The 11,919-nt window shown below is 43.6% G+C and overlaps 1 pseudogene; it reads right to left on the bottom strand.

Annotated features, from left to right (window-relative positions):
• Positions 1-8,751: 8,751 nt before the first annotated feature.
• Positions 8,752-9,557, bottom strand: LOC123441130 (annotated as a pseudogene).
• Between the last annotated feature and the right edge of the window lie 2,362 nt (positions 9,558-11,919).

The following is an 11,919-nucleotide window of genomic DNA, read 5'->3' as shown; positions in this document are numbered from 1 at the left end:
CATGTATGAAAACAAAAGTGTAGACTTTGGAAGAACTACTTGATAGTCATGGGACTATTGAGTAAAGATGGATCTTTAAAAGGAAGACAGACGATGATGGTGATAAGTCACTATTATGAAAAGCTCGACTTATCGCAAAGATGTTTCCGACATGATCAAACAGTTGACTATGGTGAGACTTTCTCACTCGTAGCGATGCTAAAAGTCGGTTAGAATTATGTTAGTAGTTGTTGCATTATTTTTGAAATATTGCACATAGGATGTCAAAACATTGTTTCCTCGACGGTTTCCTTGAGCAAACATTGTATGTGATACAACCAGAAGGTTTTGTCGATCCTAAAGATACTAACAAGTATGCAAGCTCCAGCGGTCCTTCAATGGACTGCTGCAAGCATCTCGGAGTTGGAATATACACTTTGATGAGATGATCAAAGATTTTGGGTTTGTACAAGGTTTATGAGAAACTTGTATTTTCAAAGAAGTGAGTGGGAGCACTATAGAATTTCTGATAAGTATATGTGGTTGACATATTGTTGATCAGAAGTAATGCAGAATTTCTGTGAAGCATAAAAGGTTGTTTGAAAGGAGTTTTTCAAAGGAATACCTGGATTGAGCTACTTGAACGTTGAGCATCAAGATCTATGGAGATAGATCAAAACGCTTAATAGAAGTTTCAACAAGATGCATGCCTTGACAAGTTTTTGAAGGAATTCGAAATAGATCAGCAAAGAAGGAGTTCTTGACTGTGTTGTAAAGTGTGAATTTGAGTAAGACTCAAAACCCGACCACGGCAGAATAAAGAGAATAGACGAAGGTCGTCTTCTATGCCTTAGCCGTAGACTCTAAAGTATGTCATGCTGAGTACCGCACCTGATGTGTGCCTTGCAGCAAGTCTGTTAAGAGGTACACAGAGTGATCCAGGATTGAATCACTGATCAGCGGTCAAAGTTATCCTTAGTAACTAAATAGACTAAGGAATTTTTCTCGATTATGGAGGTGGTTAAAGAGTTCGTCGTAAAGGGTTACGTCGATGCAAGCTTTGATACTAATCCGAATAACTATGAGTAGTGAAACGGATTCGTATAGTAGAGTAGATATTTGGAGCATTTCCGAATAACACGTAGTAGCAGCATCTATCAAATGACATAAAGATTTGTAAAGAACGCACGGATCTGAAAGTTTCAGAACCGTTGACTAAAACCTCTCTCACGAGCAAGACGTGATAAGACCCCAGAACTATATGGGTGTTGGATTCGTTGAAATCACATGGTGATGTGAACTACATTATTGACTCTAGTGCAAGTGGGAGACTGTTGGAAATATGCCCTAGAGGCAATAATAATTAGTTATTATTATATTTCTTTGTTCATGATAATCGTTTATTATCCATGCTATAATTGTATTGATTGGAAACACAATACTTGTGTGGATACATAGACAAAACACTGTCCCTCGTAAGCCTCTAGTTGACTAGCTCGTTGATCAAAGATGGTCAAGGTTTCCTGGCCATAGGCAAGTGTTGTTACTTGATAACGGGATCACATCATTAGGAGAATCATGTGATGGACTAGACCCAAACTAATAGACGTAGCATATTGATCGTGTCATTTTGTTGCTACTGTTTTCTGCGTGTCAAGTATTTGTTCCTATGACCATGAGATCATATAATTCACTGACACCGGAGGAATGCTTTGTGTGTATCAAACGTCGCAACGTAACTGGGTAACTATAAAGATGCTCTACAGGTATCTCCGAAGGTGTTCGTTGAGTTAGTATGGATCAAGACTGGGATTTGTCACTCCGTATGACGGAGAGGTATCTCGGGGCCCACTCGGTAATACAACGGCACACACAAGCCTTGCAAGCAATGTGACTTAGTGTAAGTTGAGGGATCTTGTATTACGTAACGAGTAAAGAAACTTGCCGGTAAACGAGATTGAAATAGGTATTCGGATACTGACGATCGAATCTCACGCAAGTAACATACCAAAGGACAAAGGGAATGACATACGGGATTATATGAATCCTTGGCACTGAGGTTCAAACGATAAGATCTTCGTAGAATATGTAGAATCCAATATGGGCATCCAGGTCCCTCTATTGGATATTGACCGAGGAGTCTCTCGGGTCATGTCTACATAGTTCTCGAACCCGTAGGGTCTGCACACTTAAGGTTCGACGTTGTTTTATGCGTATTTGAGTTATATGGTTGGTTACCGAATGTTGTTCGGAGTCCCGGATGAGATCACGGACGTCACGAGGGTTTCCGGAATGGTCCGGAAACGAAGATTGATATATAGGATGACCTCATTTGGTTACCGAAAGGTTTTCGTGCATTACCGGAAAAGTTTCTGGCTCATCGATAGTGTACTGGGAGTGCCGGGAGGGGTGCCGGGGACCATCAGGAGGGGTGTCACGCCCCAAGGGGTCTCATGGGCTATGGGAAGAGATAAACCAGCCCCTAGTGGGCTGGAATAAGTTCCCACTAAGGCCCATAAGGTTTGAGAAGGAAAAAACACAAGGTGGAAAGAGTTTCCACGTGGGAAGGTGGAATCCTACTCCAAGTAGGATTGGAGTAGGACTCCTCCACCTCCAATTTCGGCCAAACCTTTAGGTTTTGAGGCTGCCTCCTCCCCTCCCTCCCTCCTATATATAGTGGAGTTTTAGGGCTGATTTGAGACAACTTTTGCCACGGCAGCCCGACCACATACCTCCACGGTTTTACCTCTAGATCGCGTTTCTGCGGAGCTCGGGCGGAGCCCTGCTGAGATTAGATCACCACCAACCTCCGGAGCGCCGTCATGCTGCCGGAGAACTCATCTACCTCTCCGTCTCTCTTGCTGGATCAAGAAGGCCGAGATCATCGTCGAGCTGTACGTGTGCTGAACGCGGAGGTGCCGTCCGTTCGACACTAGATCGGAGCGGATCGTGGGACGGATCGCGGGACGGTTCGTGGGACGGTTCGCGGGGCAGATCGAGGGACGTGAGGACGTTCCACTACATCAACCGCGTTTCTTAACGCTTCTGCTGTGCGATCTACAAGGGTACGTAGATCGGAAATCCCCTCTCGTAGATCGACATCACCATGATAGGTCTTCGTGCGCGTAGGAAAATTTTTATTTCCCATGCGACGTTCCCCAACAAGTACAATATGACCTGCTGATTTTTGTGGGTGATTGCAACTTCCTTGCTTGTTGCCATCTTGTGGCGATGAAGTGCCACATCCTTACTTTGTTGTGTGAGACCTGTTGCCTTCTTCTTTTGCAAAATGGTTGCTTCCTTCTCTTGCAGCACCTCATGTTGAGCGGTGCTAGAAAGTACAAAGTTTTTCTGAGTGGATGGTGTTAACTTATTTTGCAAGAGTGCTTCTTGAGCCTTATTATGCAAAATGTTGCTTCTTTCTCTTGCCGCACCTCATGGTTGCGGGTGGCAGATTCTGCACTCTCTTCATGCTCATACTCCCCTTCATGTTCATACCCCCCCTTCATGTCCATACCCACCTCCATATCCATCTTTATGTTGATATCCACCTCCATATCCATCTTTATGTCGATATCCACCTCCATATCCACTTTCATATCCATCTTGATGTCGATATCCACTTCCATGGGCATCTTCATATCGATAGCCACCACCATGGCCACCTCCATATCCATATCCAGAGTGAGACAAGTCATACTCTTGATTGAACTGAATATTTTGCTGCACTTTTGATTGTAACAGTCTCCTCATTTGTTGAAGTCATCCTTCAGAGTTGTAACTACTGTTTGGAAATTATTCTCCATTTGATATACACGCTCAACAAGAATTGCATTTGATTGCCAAGCTTCTTTTGCTTCTTCCTCAGCCATTTGAAGCTTCGTGGATTTCAGCTTTCTAGTACCCGGCATTGCCCAAACCTGCAGCACTTGGTCCTAGACCTATACACCTCACATACCCATTCCTCTCCTTTCCTGCGACATGCGAGAAGAGGTCACCTTGCTTGATGCTTTTTTCTAAAAGTTCTGGACGCCCATTTGACTTCTCTTCTATCTTTTTCTACAAGGCAGAACATATGATCCATGAACACATCAGCAACATAGTGTCTACTAAAGACTATAACTCCAATGTTATAGAGCAAAAATATAACAAATACTGTTGGAATTATGCCCTAGAGGCAATAATAAATATAATTATTATTATAATTCCTGTGCCCCACACCGGCCTAGAGGCAAGCCGGTAGAGGACCATTGTGCCCCACACCGGCCTCATCTCGCGCCCCGGCCAGCCGAAGCCAAGCCTGTACGAATCTGGCCGAGATGCCAGGATCCACATCCACCGCGGCTGCATCGCGGCACAGGATTGCCGCCGTGCACGGTGCCTGCCCGGGGCGCCCTAGTCACGCCCGGTGATAGCCGCCACATCCTCCTGCCCTAGCGCCTTTGACGCGGGGCACCGCCGCCACCGCGACCAAGGCCGGTGGCACCGCCGACAGTCTTCATCGGCCGAGAGATGGGGGGTGGAGTCACCGGGATTGATTCCCCCTGCGTGGCCCTGGGGTGGCGGCCCAAGGGGGTCGAGGAGGAGTTTTATTATGGGGAGAATTTCACTTCCCGGCCGCAAGGGGGTCGAGGAGGGGATTTTTATGGGGAGAATTTCACTTCCCGGCCTCTGCGCCAATTAGGGATGCATACAACCATATTAGTATGAATACCAAGATAAACATGGTCTTCAGAATTTTTTAATTGAGTATCAAGATATTTCTTGATGAGAAGTTTTACCACACATCAAACTTGATCCTCAATAAATGGGGAAAAACCCCTCTGCATCACCTGTCAATTATAGAAATTGAACTCGGGTCGTTAGGCTTTAAACCCGCATGCCAATCCATTGATCCATGGCTCTCTTGGCAATACATGCTCTAGGTGGTGAGGTATTAACATAACTATTCCAAGTAAAAAATTGAAGCCATTCAGTAAACGGTCACCTGAGCAGGTCGTATAAAATAAGCGACGACCTCCCTGGATCATTAACAATAGGGCAGTGCTCTGCGCTGGTGCGCCGGTCAAAACGTTCGGCCGGCCGCGCGGGGCCGCCCGATCCGCCAGCTGCACGCGGGCCGCACCGTTAGATCTCCATGCAACAAGATTTGTCGATGCAACAAATTTCGTCCATGATGCAGCAATTTTCGTCCACGGTTGCAAAAAAAATATAGTTGCAGCAAAAAAAATATCAACGTGGTCGTAACAAAAAAACAAAGTTGATGATGCGTGGTAGCAAAACAAAATAAGGGTTGTAGCAAAACAATCCGGTGAACTCGGGTTGCAACTCTGATAAACGTGTATGCAACTTTTTTAGTAAACGGTTGCAGCAAAAAACGATACCAGTTGTAGCAAAATTAACACGGTTGTAGCAAAAAGAACACCGGTTGTAGCAAAAAATATGAAGAACTGAGGTTGCAAACAAACCTATATGCAGCTTTTTTAGTGGACAAATGTAGCACATTTGGGCACCGGTTGTGGCAAATTTAAACGATCACCATAGGGGAAAATGTTGCATGGCCATACGAGCGGATCACGCGCGAGACGTGTGGACAGCGAGCGTTGCTTCCGCTGATGCGTCGAAGGGAAACGTTTCCCTTAATAATAGGTGGAGACTGTACCCAACATGTTTTTTCACCGTGGATGCCGCGCCAGGCCATGCAGTAGAGAAACATGGTTCATGGATGCATAAATGAGCAAAGCAGTGCATGATACACGATACGCCAAACAACAACTTTGTGAGCAGATGTGGATTAGCTTCTCAAGAGGCAGCCAGTGTCGCAACATATCATGTCCTCTGTATGAAAAAACAGTACTTATACTTACTAAATTGAATATACCTGTCATGTATGCATCGAACTGAATTAACTCCCGATTTCGCTCAAATGGAAGAGACAAGGGAGAAATAGAGAGGTGTCTCCAAAGATGAGGGGGTGATACCTCGTAGCTTTAGTGATACTAGATGACCCGTTGCGCCAGTTAGCGCAAATGAAAGAGTTACACCAGAAGAAATGCATGATAATCTATTCCCAAAACCATTGACCCGTTGAGCCATTATTATTCTCCTTTCAGTAGGGAAACAAGAATATCCAATTGTACGTAATTGGAAAATTCCAATACATGTGCCTGTGTGAAAAATTCAAGCCACTCAGGAGGCGGAGACCTCAGTTGTTCGGACAAATAAATAAACGGAGACCTCATCCGTTTGAAAAAAAAGTAACTAATCTGTTGTGACACCGTGGATTATTAACATCTCCAGCAGCTTATTTGTTCTGGCGCACGGCAGGTGTGGAAAAAAGAATATCGACTTGCCCGGTTAAAAACTTAAAGCCAATCAGTAAGCGTAGACTTCATCAGATCGTCAAAAATAAGCTAAGACCAACATGCTATGTCACCCTCATTAATTTATAAAAAGTAACCAACATGCTATGTCACCCTGAATGCTGCGTCAAGCCCTGCTGTAGAAAAAGCATCGATTCATGGAAGCATAAATAAGCAAAGCATGCAGTGCCTATTACACATGGTATGCCACATAATGATATTCCGAGCAGATGTGGATTAGCTTCTCAAGAGGCAGCCTGTATAGCAGCAAATCGTGTCCTATTTGAAGCAGCAATACGTACTAGATTGAATATACCAATCATGTCTGCATCCAATTGAATTAATTAACGATTTCTTTCAAGTCGTAGGGACATTGGAGAAAGAGAGAGCTGGGGTCGCCAAACATGAGAGGACGATCCTAGGTTTAGTGATACTAGATGACCAGTTTCGTCAATTGGCCCAAATGGCGGAGTTACTACAAAAGAAATGTATGGTAATCTATTCCCAAGATTATCGACTTCAAAAATATGAAATTGTGATCATCACAATATACATTTTAGGTGGTGAATTATCGATATATTTATTTCATGTAAGAAGTAAAGCCAATCAGTAAGCGGAGACCTCATTAGGTTGTATAAAATAAGCGGAGACCTCACCGGATCGCAAAAATAAGCGAAGACATCATCCCTTTGAAAAAGCAAGCAACATGTTGTGTCACTGTGCATGCCGTGTGAGGCCCCTGCTGTAAGAAAAGCATCGATTCATGGATTCATACAAAAGAAAAGAAGTGCCTATTACACACAGCACACCACACAACGACCTTCCGAGCATATGTGGATTATCTTCTCAAGATGGAGGCTGTGTCGCAGCAGATCATTCTCTTTGTTTGAAGCGCAGCAGTTCATACTTGAATGACGATACCCATCATTTATACATCCAATTGAATTAATTCACGATTTCGCTCTAGTGGAAGAGAGATGGGGGAAAGAGAGTTGGGGTCGCCAAACGTGAGGGCGAGATCCTAGATTTAATGATACGAAATGACCCGTTGCGCCAATTGGCGCAAATGATGGAGTTAGGTCAGAGAAATGTATGGTAATCTATTCCTAAGATCATTGACTTCAAAAATAAATAAGCGACATCGTCGTAATATATGCTCTAGGTGGTGAGGTATTAACATAACTATTCCAAGTAAAACATTGAAGCCATTCACTAAACGGACACCTCACCAGGTCGTATAAAATAAACGACGACCTCAACGGATGGTTAACAATAGGCGGAGACCTCATCGGAATGAAAAAAAGTACCCAACTTGTTTTTTCACCATGGATGCCGCGCCAGGCCATGCAGTAGAAAAAACATGGGTTTATGGATGCATAAATGAGCAAACCAGTGCACGATATACACGATACGCCAAACAACGACCTTCCGAGCAGATGTGGATTAGCTTCTCAAGAGGCAGCCAGTGTCGCAACATATCATGTCCTCTGTTTGAAAAAAACAATACTTACTAAAACGAATATACCCATCACGTATGCATCGAACTGAATTAACTCTGGATTTCGCTCAAGTGGAAGATACAAGGGAGAAATAGAGTGGGGGTTTCCAAAGATGAGGGGGCGATACCTCGTAGCTTTAGTGATACTAGATGACCAGTTCCGCCAATTAGCGCAAATGACGGAGTTACGCTAGAAGAAATGCACGGTAATCTATTCCCAAGATCATTGACTTCAAAAATAAAAAAGCTTGATCATGTAATATACGTTTTAGGTTGTGGATTATGGGCTTATTTAATTCAAGTAAAAATTGTAGACAATCAGTAAGAACGTTCGGGTTATTCTTGTGTAGGAAGGAGAAGGTGATATGGGTCATGGAGGACTAGGACATCTCGTGCGGCCATGGTCATTCTGGTGTTTGAGTTGTTGTCCTATTCAGGGTTGAAATTATTTTCTTGTTCCAAGCAGAACTTGTAATAGTGTAACCGTCTTATTTTGGGACATTTGATTTTTAACTTGCACCTTGATTAAGTAGAACTTTTCATGAGAGTTGTGCTCTATTAATATAGTAGTATATTATTATTTGCTATGTTATCCATATTATTGCCCATAAATCAGCGCATTTCATGTGAAAAAATTCGGGCATCGTTGCTAAACAACCTTCGATAAGCATCACTACAAGGCCACTAAAATATTTTCTCAGTTTCGTTGAAGTTTGTTATTTCATTTTGAAAACACATTGCTTAAATCAGATTATTTAAAATATAAGAGACATGTAAATTTTGTTCTCTAGAACACAAATATGTTGCTTGAACTTAAGGTCTACGTGATATTGTGCTTGTTCTTTTCTCGTTCCAACTATACTAGAGACCCATCCAGAGCAAAGCCCGGATACAACCAGAATAAGAAGCTCAAATACAACAAATCAAAGATGAATCACAAGTTACAAGACAAATACGAAAACAATCAAAGCCCGGAACGATACAGGAGTGAAGGGAGGAGGGTTTCTGGACACACACACATATCAGTGACATCAATCGACCGATAATTAGTTCCCAGCCCTAGAAGTATCCCTTAATTATTTATTTATGCAGCACGGTGCTATGTGCATGCATGCATACATAGCCGCATGCATACTTGGTACGTAGCCTAGTATGGAATCTGCCCAACCATGTGCGGCGGGCTGTAGCTGCAGATGACAAACACACCGGCATTGCCGTCACAGACGACAGCGCCGCAACCGATGGTCTTCGTGTCCCTCCACACCAAATTCAGGTATTCATCGCACGACTCACCCGTAGGTGCGGATCAAGTGTTGGTGGCGTGCTCGTAGTACTGCTTTCCGGATGCCCAATAAATCACTGCGTCTATCGCATTCCATTCGGTACCAGGGGCCCGAAAGATGTTCTCTCCGTATGGACCGCCCTCCGGAGAGAGTATTGGCTGGCAGTCGGCGCGGCGCTTCTCCGCGAATGACTGCGCGTACGCCGCCACTATGGGGTCCCACGTCACCGGCCCCACACCGACGGCGGCGCGCACTTCGTTGTGGGCATTCACCATGTAGTCAGCGTCGTCATTCTGGGCGGTGACGATCATGGCGGACGTGAGGGCTAAGAGCAGTGCTGCAGCTAGCTTTGGAGAGTACTCCATCACTAATGCTGCCTTAGGGAATGAAGGAAAGAAGTGCGTGTGTGTAATGATGGATGAGATTTGCTGTCACCGTGAGTTGTGTATTTATACTAGTGCACAAGCTAGCTCGATGGGTTGCTTTAGCTAATCTTAGAGCCATTATTATTCTCCTTTCAGTAGGGAAACAAGAACATCCACTTGTACGTACGGGGAAAATTCCAATACATGTGCTTGTGCGAAAAATTCAAGCCACTCAGGAAGCGGAGACCTCAGTTGTTCGAAAAAATAAATAAACGGAGATTTCATAAGTTTGAAAAAAGTAACTAACCTGTCGTAACATCGTGGATTATTATCTTTTCCAGCAGCTGATTTGTTCTGGCGCGCGGTAGGTGTGATAAAACAATATCGACTTTCCGTTTTGAAAACTTAAAGCCAATCAGTACGCGAAGACTTCACCATGTCGTCAAAAATAAGCCAAGACCTCACCCGGTCATAAAAAAAATAAGTAGAGCCCTCATTAATTTATAAAAAGTAACCAACATGCTATGTCACCCTGAATGCTGCGTCAAGCCCTGCTGTAGAAAAAGCATCGATTCATGGAAGCATAAATAAGCAAAGCAGTGCCTATTACACATGGTATGCCACATAATGATATTCCGAACAGATGTGCAGCAAATCGTGCCCTATTTGAAGCAGCAGTACGTACCAACCATGTATGCATCCAATTGAATTAATTAAAGATTTTTTCAAGTGGAAGGGACATTGGAGAAAGGGAGAGCTGGATCCCCAAACATGAGAGGTCGATCCTAGCTTTAGTGATACTAGATGACCTGTTGCGTCAATTGGCGCAAATGGCGGAGTTACTCAAAAAGAAATGAATGGTAATCTATTCTCAAGATTATCGACTTCAAAAATAAGAAATTGTGATAATCAGAATATACATTTTAGGTGGTGAATTATCGATATATTTATTCCATGTAAGAACTAAAGCCAATCAGTAAGCGGAGACCTCATTAGGTTGTATAAAATAAGCAGAGACCTCACCGGATCGCAAAAATCAGCAAAGACATCATCCCTTTGAAAAAGCAAGCAACATGTTGTGTCACTGTGCATTCTGCGTGATGCCCTGCTGTAGGAAAAGCATCGATTCATGGATGCATACAAAAACAAACAAGTGCCTATTACACACAGCACACCACACAACGACCTTCTGAGCATATGTGGATTATCTTCTCAAGAGGCAGCCTGTGTCGCAGCAGATCATGCCCTCTATTTGAAGCAGCAGTGCATACTTGAATGACTATACCCATCATTTATACATCCAATGGAATTAATTCACATTTCACTCAGGTGGAAGAGACATGGGCGAAAGAGAGTTGGGGGTCGCCAAACGTGAGGGCAAGATCCTAGCTTTAATGATACGAAATGACCCGTTGCGCCAATTGGCGCAAATGGTAGAGTTACGTGAGAGAAATTTATGGTAATCTATTCCTAAGATCATTGACTTCAAAAATAAATAAGCGAGATCTTCCTAATATATGCTCTAGGTGGTGAGGTATTAACACTACACCACAACACTAATGCAACGGCATGTAAACTGCCCTGAGAAACCACTTTAAGGGGCACACTATCTGTCGGGGAAGTATTTCTCCCGGCAGGCAGAACCGCCACGAGAACGGCTGCCGGGGATCACTTCTCCCGGCAGATAAAGTATTCCCGGCAGTCCCACTGCCCTAGTACATTTATTTGCCGGCAGTTTCTATTCTCCCGGCAGATTAGGCAAGACACGTGGACTACCAGTTACTGGCAGTCTAACTGCCGGCAGAAGAGTGTTGACCCGGTAGTTATTTTGCCAGCATGTACATTTCACTACCTAATTGTTCCGGGCATCCCCTATGTAATATCCATTTAGTATGTTCAGTCAGCAGCACAACCATAATATCATGCCTATGCCAGCCAGCAGCACAACCATAATATCAGGCCTCATCCAGAAATAATATACATATATGTTTTGCCAGCATGTACATAACACTTCAATCAAAATAATATCAGGCCTCATCCAGAACCTTAAAACGTCATTGGATAAACATAACAACCATAATATACATATAAGGAGGTTGTGCCACAAAAGGTACATCACATATATGTTTTAAAATGTGTCACACAACCAACAAAATGAAATAGTGCGACAAATGGAGAAATACATGTTTCTGGGTGTGCCACACAACCAAAATGAGCATATGGCTTATCGACCAGCAAAATGAGCGGAGCAAGTGTGTCTAGGTTTCACAAACTAAACAAGCATATTACATAAAACTATTGTAGTTCTTCCAAATCTTCAGGAGCTTGAAAATCTTCCAAATCTTCATCAACTTGTGCACCTTTGGGAAACCTGCAACAGATAGGATACTCAATAGCAGTGGCGGAGCTTGAAAGGAAAAGTTGGGCGGGCC

The sequence above is a fragment of the Hordeum vulgare genome, chromosome 3H (assembly GCF_904849725.1).
Source record: "Hordeum vulgare subsp. vulgare chromosome 3H, MorexV3_pseudomolecules_assembly, whole genome shotgun sequence".
Lineage (NCBI taxonomy): Eukaryota > Viridiplantae > Streptophyta > Magnoliopsida > Poales > Poaceae > Hordeum > Hordeum vulgare.
The sequence above is the reverse complement of the archived record's forward strand: the minus strand, read 5'-3'. Positions and strand labels throughout refer to the sequence as shown.